At 35.8% G+C, this 14842-nt stretch overlaps 1 long non-coding RNA gene across 2 annotated transcripts in view; it reads left to right on the top strand.

Moving 5' to 3' along the window:
• Nucleotides 1-12591, top strand: part of LOC143687217 (uncharacterized) — a 70942-nt gene extending 58351 nt beyond the window's left edge. For both annotated transcript variants that reach the window (XR_013177467.1, XR_013177466.1), the window contains exon 4: nt 12286-12591. This is a non-coding gene — a long non-coding RNA (uncharacterized LOC143687217). The remainder of the gene's footprint in view (nt 1-12285) is intronic.
• The last annotated feature ends 2251 nt before the right edge of the window (nt 12592-14842 follow it).

The following is a 14842-nucleotide window of genomic DNA, read 5'->3' as shown; positions in this document are numbered from 1 at the left end:
CAAAGTGTATTAGATATCTATGTATATAATCATGTTGGAAAATTATGGAATTTCTGGAATTCAACCTGTATGGACACACTTAGCTTTTGGGTGAGGCAAGACTACCAAGAAGATTTTGCGGCTCTTGTCAAGTTCCATCAAAATCTGAGTTCAGACATTGCTAAAAGGAAGTAGCAGCTACTACACTGTAAGCTTTTTTGATTTCTTTCATTAGCAAATCAAACTTCACCTCAAACTAAGGTGAGCTGGACAAAATGCTTTAGGATTCAGAAAAGCAGAAAGAGACAGATATGATATTGGTTCTATGAGGTAATACAAAGTACGTATTATGTGATATATTTGGAAATTTACATGCATCATGTCATTAATACCATCACATTCCTAAGAGTGATATATTATCATTTTTGCTATTATCATTATCATAACCACTTTATAAATGAAGAAACTGAAGTTTTCTACAGTTTAAGAATATTGATCAAGATCACTTGGCAATGTCACAGTGGTCAAAACAGCATGGTACTGGCATAAAGATAGATATATCGACCAATGGAATAGAATAGAGTGCTCAGATATAGACCCTCTCATCTATGGACATTTGATCTTTGATAAGGCAGTCAAGCCAACTCACCTGGGACAGAACAGTCTCTTCAATAAATGGTGCCTAGAGAACTGGATATCCATATGCAAAAGAATGAAAGAGGACCTGTATCTCACACCCTATACAAAAGTTAACTCAAAATGGATCAAAGATCTAAACATTAGGTCTAAGATCATAAAACAGTTAGAGGAAAATGTAGGGAGATATCTTACGAATCTTACAATTGGAGGCAGTTTTATGGACCTTAAACCTAAAGCAAGAGCACTGAAGAAATAAATAAATAAATGGGAGCTCCTCAAAATTAAATACTTTTGTGCATCAAAGAACCTCATCAAGAAAGTAGAAAGACAGCCTACACAATGGGAGACAATATTTGGAAACGATATATCAGATAAAGGTCTAGTATCCAGAATTTATAAAGAGATTGTCCAACTCAACAACAAAAAGACAGCCAACCCAATTACAAAATGGGAAAAAGACTTGAACAGACACCTCTCAGAAGAGAAAATACAAATGGCCAAAATTTGGCACATGAAGAGATGCTCAATGTCCCTGGCCATTAGAGAAATGCAAATCAAAACCACAATGAGATATCATCTCACACCCACCAGAATGGCCATTGTCAACAAAACAAAAAATGACAAGTGCTGGAGAGGATATGGAGAAAGAGGCACACTTATCCACTGTTGGTGGGGATGTCAAATGGTGCAACCACTGTGGAAGGCAGTTTGGCGGTTCCTCAAAAAGTTGAATATAGAATTGTCATACGACCCAGCAATACCATTGCTAGGTATCTACTCAAAGGACTTAAGGGCAAAGACACAAATGGACATTTGCACACCAATGTTTATAGCAGCATTATTTAGAATTGCAAGGAGATGGAAACAGCCAAAATGTCCATCAACAGACGAGTGGCTAAACAAACTGTGGTATATACATACGATGGAATATTATGCAGCTTTAAGACAGAATAAACTTATGAAGCATGTAATAACATGGATGGACCTAGAGAACATTATGCTGAGTGAGACTAGCCAAAAACTAAAGGACAAATACTGTATGGTCCCACTGATGTGAACCAATATTAGAGAATAAACTTGGAATATGTCATTGGTAACAGAGACCATCAGGAGTTAGAAATAGGGTAAGATAATGGGTAATTGGAGCTGAAGGGATACAGACTCTGCAACAGGACTGGGTACAAAAACTCAAAAATGGACAGCACAATACTACCTAATTGTAATGTAATTATGTTAAAACACTGAATGAAGCTGCATCTGAGCTATAGTTTTTTTTTTAATATTTTTTATTTTTTATTTTTATTTTTCTCTCTATTATCATTTTATTTATTTTTCTGTTGTCTTGCTATTTCTTTTTCTAAATCGATGCAAATGTACTAAGAAATGATGATCATACATCTATGTGATGATATTAAGAATTACTGATTGTATATGTAGAATGGAATGATTTCTAAATGTTGTATTGGTTAATTTTTTTTAATTAATAAAAAAATATTTTTATTGAGAAATCTTCACACCTATACAGTCCATCCACCGTATTCAACCCATGGCTCACAATATCATCACATAGTTGTGTATTCAGCATGATGATTATTTTTAGAATATGTGCATCACTCCAGAAAAAGAAATAAAAAGAAAAAACTCACACATCCATAACTTACGCCTTACTCCTACCTCTCATTGAGCACTAGTATTTCAATTTACCCAATTTTTTTTACCCTTTATCCCCCTTTATTATTAACCTATTTATTTTTCCTTGTTGTTTTTACTCATCTGTAGGGCAAGTTCCTTAACTTCTCCATGCTTCACTTTGCTTGCTCATGTAGCACAGTGCTTGGTCATAAGCATTCATTACACATCAGCTGTAATGACTGCCTTCATCCTACATATGTTATCAGTTCTGCTTTCACCTTGAGGGCATCCTGCTCACTCATTTATGTTTATCTTGTCTATTTTTAGCATCAGGATAATTTCTGAGGTGAGAAATCAGATCTTCTGACCATCTGTGTGTACTTCTTCCTCCAGAGATGTGTCTGGGATACTTGTCCTGCTGCCTGGGTCTTGTCACCTTTGTGGGGAAAAAGCACATTCACACTGAAATTTATTGAATTCAAATTTATTGAATAACCTGCTGTCTGATAATATCTAATTTTGAGTATAAAAAGTTAGAGTATAATTAAATTTGAGAATTTTCCTGGACTCGGTTGAGACTCATTAGGTAAATTATAGGTACTTTTCCAAGTTGTACCGTGTCCAGACCACAGCTAATGGCACATGTTTATTACATTGGATTTCTCTGTGGAATTCCTTTCTGATGAAGGTGTGCTTGGATTTTCTACTTCCTCTGGAGGTTTGCATGTTATTTTTGATGGTTTTAGATGAATAGCCTTCTAGGGGTTGGACGTAACATTTTGTTTTAATACTCACAGTCCCATGACACCACAGAGTTCTTTAGAGAACTATCAGGGTAATGATGGCAGTTCTAGTAATAATAACTATAAAAGCAGATGCAATTTATTGAAAGATTATTGAAATACATGTCAAAAACCTACTCTCGGAAACAGATGAAACATGCTAAGTACATCCAATAATACGTCCATATTTTTATATACTTACACCTCTCAAAATGCTTTCAAGTCATACATTCTTATTGCAATATTCAAAATGAAACAAGATGGTCAAAGCAACTCACTTCCCTCACCTCCAGTTGTGTTTGCTTTCTCAGGAAGTTCTAATGTGTAAAGCATCAGCATGCACCTGAAAAATATTTAAATAGAATGCTTAATATGCTTGTTTCCCCATTGACCGCCTCAGTGAGAATTATCCAGCCTTTCCTACACAGTTGCAGGAATGGAAATGTCAACTTCCAGGGTGGCCCAAAAATGTCTTCCACAACTTTTGCCAATTGGTTGTGTTCCAATCCTGAACCAACGTGCTAGCTTCCTTGTTGGTCTCCCTGCCCCCAGCATCTTCCCTCTTGAGTTATTGTTAAATAAATGTCAGCCTGTTGATAAAAATGAGCAAAATGAAACACTGCCAGGTCCCCAAGTTTCTAGCGTATTCCTAAGCCAGGCACTTGCTAATACCGGTACCTTTCTTGAGACTCAAAGTTGAGCTAATATCTAACTCACCAGAATAAAATTTCAATAAATGAAAAAAAAAAAAAAAGATCACTTGGCAATGAAATGACAATGCCCAGGCTTTTAGCAAATCATGTTGCCCTGAGCTGTCCAACTGCTCAAAGGAACTTTTCAAGAGGCAAGGGACATTATGAACTCAACTAAAAAGCTCATAGTAGGGTCTTTTGCAGGGAGTTTAGACTATGGCAATCGTCAATAACAGAAGTTCCCTTGTGCAAGCCATTGTTACTGTGACACCTACAGAAAGCATTATTTGGAGCTGACGTTAGTCACAAAGCCCCTAAACACTTCCTATTCAAAGTGTGATCTCCAGACTAGCATCACTGATGCTTTTTATAAATGTGGAATGTCAGGCCTCGGCCCAGTCTTACTGAACTGCATTATAACAAGATCCTTAGATAATTCACATACAAATTAAGTTTGAGAGGCACTGCCAATATACTATCCATATGTAAATGCAGGGTGCCAGCTGGAATAGAAAGTTGCCACTTTGCTTTCAATTTAAGATATTGTGGGGGTGGGAATTGTATATATGGGAGTTTGTTATTTATTAGAAAGGCCATTGTACCAATATTTAGATAGGACTAGGCAGGTGTCGCTATTGTCTATGAGAGGAATTTTTAAGGCTGCCTGTAAACTGCTGGGTGAGATTAGTTTCCAGGCCATGAGGTTCAATCCAGACCACAGAAAAACTTCTCACAGACAAATTAGATGTAAGATCAAGGTGCAACTTATATGTCAAGACAACATATAGAGACATATATAAAAAGCCAACATAAAAAGCAATCAATGGAAATAATCTGTTAACTTGAAAATTGTAGGTTAAAATATGGAAAGAGTGTTGCTGTAATGACAAGTATAAAATGAGAGGTGATGTTCCCTTTGGGATCTAGAAATATGAAATCTAGAAAGTAAGAAACTGCTATGATCTCTTCAGCATTGTCCAGAAAAGAAGGTGTTCTCAGCAGCCACCAGTAATACTCCCTCCATTGGAAGCTGTATCTATACAGAACAGGATGTCTCACCAAACCTCTGCTGCTTGATGAATAGCTACTTTAGGCCACTCAACTACCTAAATTCAGATCCTGAATTCATCAAGCAGACCTTTTTCTTTTCCAATTCACTTTATTAGATCATTTTCCTAACTGGAAAGATTTGTTTACCAGGTGGTGCATATTTTCAGTCCTTGTTATAAATTATTGAAATGGATTTATGTTGCAAATCTCTTTGGACAAATTTAGTGATGTTATCCTCTATCAAGCTAAATGAAATTTCCAAAATTGCTAGTGAAACACTGGAACTTGGATTAGGAGTAGCTGTGATCAAAGGGCTGACTTAAAATAGTTTATTGACATTAATTGTCTAGTATATTCAACTATTTTTAGGTTGTAATGATGTAGAACTTTGAATTGCTATCATACTTGATTATTGTGTTTATTATTTGTCTTTGTTTACTATTAGTCTCTGATACCTCAATAAACTGTAGGAGAGAAGCAAAGGAGGGAGAGAATGAGGTAGATGGGAAAGAGAGAATAAATGTTTGCTCCATACAGTACCTCAATCATGTATTCCCCCACATACAGTAAGTGGAGCAAAGCATGTTTTTGAATACATATATGAATTAATGAATAAAGTATTGCACAAATGACTGGCAGGGTATATTCAATCTTACCATCTTGCAGACTATTGCCACAGTGATTTTCTATATGTAAATTTAAATGTATCACTCACTCTTAACCTTAAAATCTTCTATTCTATGACCCGAAATATGAAGCCAACCTGATGTAGGTTCTACAATATATTTTATGTTTGCTTTCACCATTCTTCCAAACTCTCAAATATTTGCATTTTTACCCTTTTCTGAAAACATCTTTTTATTTCTTATGACCATGTCTTTGTGCATAATATTCTTTCTGTCCAGATACACTTCAGCACTTATTAAGTCATTCATTTGGAGAAGGAAATTGAAAACATGAGTTCTATTACAGGGTTATTGAGTTCTATTTTGATATTCAGTTCTGTATTTGCATCTCTGCGTGAGAAGGTGAACCTTCCCAAGATAAGTATGAAGTCTCTGTATGTTCAGGTCTTCCTAGGCATCCATGCATTGAGTAGTAGTGTTGCATATTTACTGAATGAAGAAAGAATGAGTGAATCAAGACACACACCACCGAAGATGCTTTGGTGCATTCAGGCACACATGCAATTTAATTTGGGGAGCTATCCATCATTGGATTGAAGGTCTCATTTTGTTTTCTTTTTCCTGGTGGATTTAAAGTAATACAGTTGATAATTGAGACTTGAGGAAACTGAGAAATAATATTTCTACCTTGACCTGTGTTGATAAATGAACATTATAGAAATTTCAATCAAGGTTTGGAATAAGTGGCCATATATTTTTCTCAGAAAGTGATACCTATTGCATCCATTTGCATATATTTGAATTTGCATATCTTACTCAAAAGTATTACTCGCAGTTTAAGATTCAATCAGGCTCTAGAAAGATGCAGAACTTGGCAACTCTAGTATTTTCGCTTTACGTCTGTATGAAATTGGAGAAGTTAATTAACCTCTGTGAGTCTCAATTTCCTTAATGGTAAGATAAAGATAACAGCCTGTAATTCATAAGATCAGTTAACTATTGGGTGTGATGATGATGATGATGAAGTATTTGTTACGTGTTAGCTTCTGTGATAAGCACTTGATGTAATCTATTTAATACCATCACACCCGAATGGATTATTGTCTGTCTCATGTGGGTGTGAAGACCTATATGTTAATCTTCCCTATCATTTACTTGTTATATACCAATGCTTATATAGCAAGTAAATGATAGAGAAGATTAACATAGAGGTCAATCAAATTTCAAAGGTTATGCACTTATCTGCTATACTATGGCAAAACTTCCTATGGCATAATCTTTCAGAATATATCTAATTTCTAAGAAATTGCACATAGGCAATTTGGAAAAAAAGCGTTGATTTTTAGATAAAAATCCCTTGAGAACCTCATAAATATGATTCATTAATGGGTTGTATAATTTCATTCATCTCTTCTCCTTGAAAAGGGTGATTATTTCTTTCTTAATTTACTATAGAGTATTTTATAGCATTTTATTATTTATTCAGTTCAGATATCACAATAATGCCATACGATAAAAATAAATTGAAGTCCTCGGGTAGAAAGCAAGTAATTAATATTTTGACTGATGGAGTAAATGAATGAGTTGTAAAGATCTGTTTTTGATTGTAAAGATCTGTTCATTTATTGAAATGTAGTTGTATTATCAACAGATTTTCTCTCTGTTTTGCTCTTTCTTGAAGAACATTCAGGCCTGTTATTTTCTACCAATAATAAGGAAGATAGTTGTACAGTGTTATTCAGGGATGGGACTACTGCCTCCTTAGGACCTCCTGAGGTACACTAAAATGTTCATTTGAAATTTCTTTCAGTTATGTAGTATTTAGGAATCAACATCATTGTTATCATCATCTGCCTTGTAATAGGTTTTTACTGCAATTGTTCTGAAATTGTATGTGTTCCAATTCAGTAGTCTATCCACATATATTCCTGGACACGGAGCTGTGGACAGAATGACCTGTCTCACAACGTAGTGCAAAGCTGACTTTGGATTCTCTTGAATGCAGAAGATGATGTGAGCCTGGAGGGGAAGGATTGGATGAGGTATAAAGGAAAATAAGAAAAAGGAAAAAAGTAGAAAAAAAGTTCTAGAATATGCCAGAAATGCTAATTTCAAACCATAACCATAATTTACCTTGTATCATAATGGATTTTTAAAAAAGGTATTTATATAGTTGATTATTTCTGTGAATATGTCTTGACAGCACCTGGATGAAAGCAATCATAACGCCAGATAATTTGATACAAGGATTGAAAGGAAAGCTACAGAAAGAAAAGGAGAAAATGACGGATGTGTTAGTGCCTGCACTTTCTCCTTCTCGTCATTCATTGATTATTTCAGTAAATATTAAGACGTGGTCATCAAGCAAGATTTTCTATTAAGAAGTTACAGTTGAAGTTAAATTTGAACTAATATATAATAAAAGAGTAAGATTTAATTAGAAAACTAAGTGAAGGAGAAATAAAACCAGAAAGAACATTCTAGGTAAAGAAAACGAAGGCGTTTTTGAATGCTGGAAATTTCTAGGTTAATATCCCACAACCAAAGCATGTTATTTATTAATATATTACTTTCTTGTATTATTTTATTTTACTCAGTAATAGCTAATTTTGCATATCTTGTAATACCAAACACTTTATAAGATACTGAAATTCTGGCTCTCTTATTTATAATTTACAGCTTCAGAAATACAGCAGCACTGATTTTTGTGAAACTATCTTCTTTGTTCCTGATTACAATTAACAGGCACTTTCTCACAGTTCACTATTAAAAGTATTCAAGTGTCAAAAATAGGTCTTATATCAGCACCTGCCTTTCATTAGTCTCAGTGGATTTAAACTTTTGTCATCTTTATTTGTGTATTTTTTATTATATTTGGATGCCTATGTTTTCACAAAATCAAAGCCTATAATTAGCCATCTTCACATCAGTTGTACAGATGAATGTAGACTTTTATTATGCTAATTTTATCAGGAACTATATTTGCCCTTCATTTGGAAGTACAGTACTCCTTAAACCAGGGATTTGTTTTAACTCTCAAAAGCAGTGCAAACCAGCAGTCCCGGTCTAATAATGGTGAAGGCTTCCAGATGCTGTGCTAGGCTTATGTCTCAGGGGTTATACTAAAGTAGTTTTTCACTCAGCCAATGTAGTAAAGGCTGAAAATCATTATTCAAAGAATGTTCTGAGTTTATTTGCCCTAATAATTATACCAACAGTGTGCAGGAGTATGGGAAAGAATTTGAAGGTGACAGAAAATGGATTTTCATATTAAAAGATTAAAGCCTAAATATTTGCATAAAGCAAACCACAAGAATTCCCTTATCACAGACTAAGGAAAACCTGGGAGGGATAATATAGGACATTGAAGATGGTCTGAATAAATGGAGAGACATCATGCTCTTGGAAGGTACAACTTAACTCCTTAAATATGTCAATTTTCACAAAGTTAATTTATAAATTAATGCAATACCAGTCATATTCCAGTTGGATCATTTTGTGAAACTTGATAAACTTGCCATAAAATGTATAGAAAGAATAAATGTACAGGAATAGCTAGCTAAAAATTAAAGCAGTAGAATTTACTAGATTCTGATAGGGACCTAGTTCATTAAAAATAACTGGTTCCCCATCTGGCACTACAATGGGATGGAATCTAGATTGAGTAGACCTTAGATAAAGTATAGCGAAATTTAGGTAAGCCTATAAAGTTAACAGGAGAAAATGTGAGAGGATATCTTTGTGACTTTAATATTTTCTTTCTCCTCTCTCCTCCTTCTCATGATTCTCTTCTGCTTTCCCCTCCTCCATCAGCAATTGATTTAGGCCATTTAGAAAGACAAATCATTTACCAAACGAAGCTGCAATGTCAATCTTGATGAATCAGATAAGTGCGTTAAAGTGATCCTAGAATTGGAAAGAATATACTATTTATGAATCCCTATATATTTGTTTATTCTTGCTACGTTTAAAAAGCTAGAATTTAATTCTTCCTTACGATTATTTCATATAGGTTAAATTATTCAAGTAGGTGGATTGTCTAAAATTAAGTGACATTAAACCACCCTATTCACACGAGTTTGGGAATAAAATAAATTTATTCAGGTAAAATAATTAATGTAATGTCAATTCATAGGTGATTCTGTGTTTGTTCAGACAGGCAAACATATTCTCAAGTTGTTGTTTTTTTTTTCAATAGTAGAAAGCCTCTCCATCTTCCTAAGAGCCAGAGCACATTGCAGTCAGAGGCTAATAACGGAATGAAATTAAACTTGCCCTCAAAGGAATAGATTTGTGACCTTGATCTCATTAATTGCATGGTGTGCTCTGAGTTAACAAGTTGTAGCCTAAACAAGTTAGATATATTCATATGCTTATAATATCCTGATAAGTTTTCCACCTTCGGAAAATAATATTCATGGATCTTCATTACTCACTGTTAGGCCTAGGAAGGTGTCCAGTTCCATTCTTGGTGTAAAGGGAAGCCACAGGCTTTTGTTTCCTGTCCTCCCTGCTCTCCAGGAACTTTGGTTAGTTAGTGCCTACATTATTTGGTTACTGAGAAAGATCAGGCTACTGACCCTATTGGAAATTTAGACTGTGATTGAAATTTCTCTCTCATTGTGTAGCCTACAGTGATACTGAGTGGTAGATGTACTCCATGCTGGTGACAGTCCAGCCCAGGTCAGGGCTGAAGCTGAAGCCACAGTAGACTGGTCAGCAAGCACTTCTTGAGGCTTATGGCATTCAAAACTCTGTTGGCAGCCATGAAGCCATTGCATCAAGTTCTGTTTTTAAACCACCTGTTTCTCATTTGAGAAAAACATGGCAGAGAGACAGGAGTTCAAGAAGCAATTCTTTCAAGAAATTTATGTGATCTATATAAGTCACATAACCTATCTGGGTCTCAAGTTTTACAACTATAAAATTAAAAGTTGGACTAGTTGACCTTGAAGCTTTCTTCAAGCTCTGATATTTATTATTTCAAATTCCAGAATTCCAATGTCGTATTCAAAGAAAATTTTGTTCAAGATTTCTGGCAGAGTTTAGACTGGGGTGCAGGTGAGGAGACTTCGAGTAAGAACCTACATCAGCGGTTGTTAAGGAGATAACCTGCATAGTGGTTCCAGTTATTAATCAGTAATATGTTCCACAGTAGTTATCCATGGTAGAAGAAATACCATATGAGAATAAAACTCATTTTGATTGCATTGTATATACAGTAGTTCTGATTAAAATGCAAGTATCCAAGAGGCACTGATTTATTAGCTATTAACAATTTATTACATCAGTTTTAAAGTCCTGGGGCAAATTAGGTTCATTGTGATGAGAGGAAGCATAGGAAGGAAGATTTAGAATATATCATGGCTACCTGGGGTGGGGATGTATGGGGGAGACCAGGTATAGCTTTACATAAAAGTACCCAGTCAGTCAGGAAAGAACATAAAAAGGTCTTAGGAAATTCAGGGAAATGGGGCACCATGATAAGGGTATAGAGAGGTAGGTAATTCAGAGGATAACTTGCTTGATACTGGTTCTGAGAATCAATATGCCCCATTTACCTATCCTTCCTATGGGGCATGCTGATGATGTGTTGTTAGCTTTTCAGCCCCCAAATTGCTACATAATAACAAATGTGCATTGTAATCAGTGTATTATGATCATATCAGTTCTTTCAAAGTCAGTCTGACTGATCATTGTACTTTTGTTATTCACTCCGTTCACAGATGGCAAAGCATATAGCCATGTTACCTCCTCGTCTCCCAGTGATAAGTCCAAATTATATTTTATGATTGAAAGAGGAATTTGTCCAACCAAGAAAAAAAGTACAGCAAGGAGACAAAATGATAATGCTAGAAGTAAAATTGCAATTGAACATAAATGGAGTGACAGAAGGAATAGAGGAACAGTTGACCAAGATGGTTAGTTTCATGTGTCAACTTAGCTGGGTTATGGTGTCTAGTTGTTTGTTCAACATTCTCTGGCCTGATTGTTACTGTGAGGATATCTCATAACTGTGTTCACATGTATAGTGAGTTGATTGTAGCTATGACTATTGCATCTGCAGTCAACAATGAGGGGAATCTCCTCCCTGCATCTGGAGGTTGCGCCAGTTTGAAACTATCATGTACCCCAGAAAAGCTATGTTCTTTGATCCTGATTGAATATTCTTGGGTGGGATCTTTTGAATAAGTTATTTCCATGGAGTTGTAACCTATCCAATTGTGGATGGGGCCTTTTGATTAGGATTTTTTTATGGAGATGTATCTCTACCAATTCAAGTGGGGTCACTTAATGGGGTCCTTTAAGAGGGGACATTTTGTAAAAAGCTTTGGGGCTAATGTGAGACCTGGACATTTGGAGATGAAGAAAGAAAATGCCTTTGGGGAAGCTGTTTGAAACAAGAAGCCAAAGACCCCAGCAGATACCAGCAACGTGCCTTCCCAGCTGGCAGAAGTGTTCCAGACCCATGGGTCTTTCTTGAGTCTGGGTATCTTTCCCTGGATGCATTAATTTGGGTGTTTTTATAGCCTTAGAAGCATAAATTGCAACTTAATAAGTTCCCTTTTTAAAAGCTATACAATTTCTGGTATATTACCTTCTGGCAGCTTTTGCAAACTGATAGAGAGGTCTTAGCCACAACTGATAACTTCAGAATTCAAAAAGAAAATCTCCTGTCTCTCTTTACTTCAGCCAACCAGGTTCTCCTGGGGAACTCAATTTCACTTTCATCAAAGTTTCCAAGTTGTATCTTGGCCTATGGAATTTGAACTTGTCATTCCCCACAGTTCTAGGAGCCAATTTCTATAATCAATTGCTTAATATTTGCATATTTATAGGCACATGTATATTTAATCTATTTGTCCTGTCGGTTCTGCTTTTTAGAGAACTCTGACTAGTACACTGACCGTGGGAATGTTGAAACTGCTACTGTGTGAGTGACTTTAGACACCTGGCCAGATGTGAATTTGAATGACAAAAGTGGTTGTAACGAAAAGGATGAAGATATCCCAGAGGAAATGATGCTGAAAAATCTTTGCAATACAAAACTTCTCACAGACATTTCACAACTTTGAAAGCACAAAGCCTTCAAACTTGGAAAAAAAAAAACATATGACAATTCACCAAGGCATCAAAAAAATACTGACACCATATCATAATTTTTATGATGTGAAGACGAAGTCAAATACTGTTCAAACCACTCTTGATCATTTTTTTACAGAAATAAACAGTTTAATTTTCAGCATTTCTAGTGTTTTAAATTACAATGTACTGACTATTCATTTTTATGTTTTTTACCTCCACATATATTTATAACCAATAATAAGAGAGTATTTTAATGTTTTGACAAAAACTTTTACAGGTCATGATAAATCATAATTCTCCTAGAGATTTTTAAAATTGCTTTGTGCAGTTTCTGGTTGTATGGTCATTTTACAGTCCCACACTAATGTATGAATCAAAGACTGTCTATAATCTGTCACAAAACTATCATCTTCAAGACTGAACTTTTTGTCTTCTCTTTAAAACGTACTCTCGCTGCAAAGTCTGTTGGTTCCACCAGCAGAATACATACAGAATCAGATCTCTTCTTACGTCCACACCTAAAATCTTCCAGGGCCAGTCACCAACATCTACATCTCTCATGTTCATTCATGCAGCAGTCTCATTTGGGCTCACAATTGACACCATTGCCACTTATATCCACATTCTATTCTCATCACAGCAGTGACTGAGTGTCAGCCATAAATCAGAGCCTGTTAGTCTTTCCTAGAACCTACCAGTGGGTCTCCATCTCCCTGAGTAGAAGCCAGTCTGTCTAATAACCCACAAGTCCTAAATGATTTGCTCCCCTTCCCTTCATGTTTCTTTTCTTATCTCTTTTCTTACCCTTTTCTTCTCCTTGTCCTGCACCAGTTACACCAGTCTCCTTGTCATCCCTGGAACATTTTCCTGCCTTAGGACTTCACACAGGTTGTTACTTCTGTCTGATACAATCCCCCAAATGTCTTCATCATTCCCCACCCCCTAAGCCTTGGTGCAAATGATACTTAGTGAAGCCTGATCAACCTAACTAAAATTGCAAACCTCCATACCTTGCCTTATGTTACTTTCAGTCTTTTCTATAGCACTTACCACATTGTAGCATATCATGAAGTATACCTTTTTATTTTGTGAATTATCAGTCTGTCCCTCAATAGAATGGAAGTCCCACAAGGACAGCGATTTGGTCTGTTATTTTCATTTATGCATCTTCAGAGCCTTTAACAATGTCAGGCATCTTTTAGTGCTCAATAACTATCTGTTGAATAAAGAAATGAAATGAGTGATGTACGAAAATAAAGAGTAGGTCTCCAATCTTGTAATCATATTTATTTTCTCATTGCTCTTAGAAGGAACCTACCACAAGGCATAAGTTTAAAAAGGTAAGAGAGAGAGAGTACTGTGTACATACACGGGACTTGCTTTATAATCTGGCTTACGAGCTGTCAAGGAGAATGTCACCCAGGGTGGTGAAAGGAACTAGAGACTCTAAAGTGACTAGGCAGACCAACACCAGTGGTTTGGCAGCAGGAGACTGGTTACCACGAGATAAGCAGCTTAAGCAGTCCAGGGAGAGAGAAGCAAGCCTAGGAGCAGGTGTCCCCAAGGGCTAACTGATCACAAGAACTATATGTCCAAAGATATAGGGGAGAAGGGAGAGCACATCGGCACAGCCCATTCTGTAGATAGTAGGAGCTAAAAATAGAGAGATGTTAGCAGTAATTTTAAGCAGCTACAATTTGCAGGAAATGTTTTGGAGAGGGAGAGAGGAATTTTCAAAGAGGAATTTTTGGAAGTTTTCCTGCCAAGTACTCACTGGCGTTTTAATCTATATTGTAGATTTACATTATCCTTCAAAGATTCTGAAGGATTTTATTAGGACTCAGTAAGTCCTGTTTCTTTGAAGCAAAACAGTAAAGACTTAGACTAGGAGGGAGTTATGTTTTTTGTAATCACAAAACTAAAAGCTAATTATAACTGTATTTAGAGCACCCCACTCTCCTTCTTTCTGTTCAGTATTTTCCCAATGGCATTCTCTGTGAAAATGGGTAAGCCTGGCTTAAGTCTTGTGAGAAGCGAGTAAGAAGTAATTATTGAATGACTTAAGGAAAGTGTCGAAAAATGATATTTGAAATCATGAAAAAATATATGAAAACTTGGAGATATAAATGATATGAGCTATTTGATTTAAAATTGAATTTTTATTATCCACTTACCTGGCATCCCTGGTGTTGCTTGAGAATATTATAATCATCATAAAATTAATAAATCGGCGTTGCCACCACCTCTGGAGTGCTATATAGGGAGTTGGGAGGGGCAATTCAATTACATATCAGCAGCTGTATCTGGAAGGTCAGCCATTGCGGCTCCCAATTTGGAATTCATATTTGAAACCACT

Source organism: Tamandua tetradactyla, chromosome 1, assembly GCF_023851605.1.
Source record: "Tamandua tetradactyla isolate mTamTet1 chromosome 1, mTamTet1.pri, whole genome shotgun sequence".
NCBI classification, from domain to species: domain Eukaryota; kingdom Metazoa; phylum Chordata; class Mammalia; order Pilosa; family Myrmecophagidae; genus Tamandua; species Tamandua tetradactyla.
Note: the sequence above shows the minus strand (reverse complement) of the source record. Positions and strands in the feature narration are given on the sequence as shown.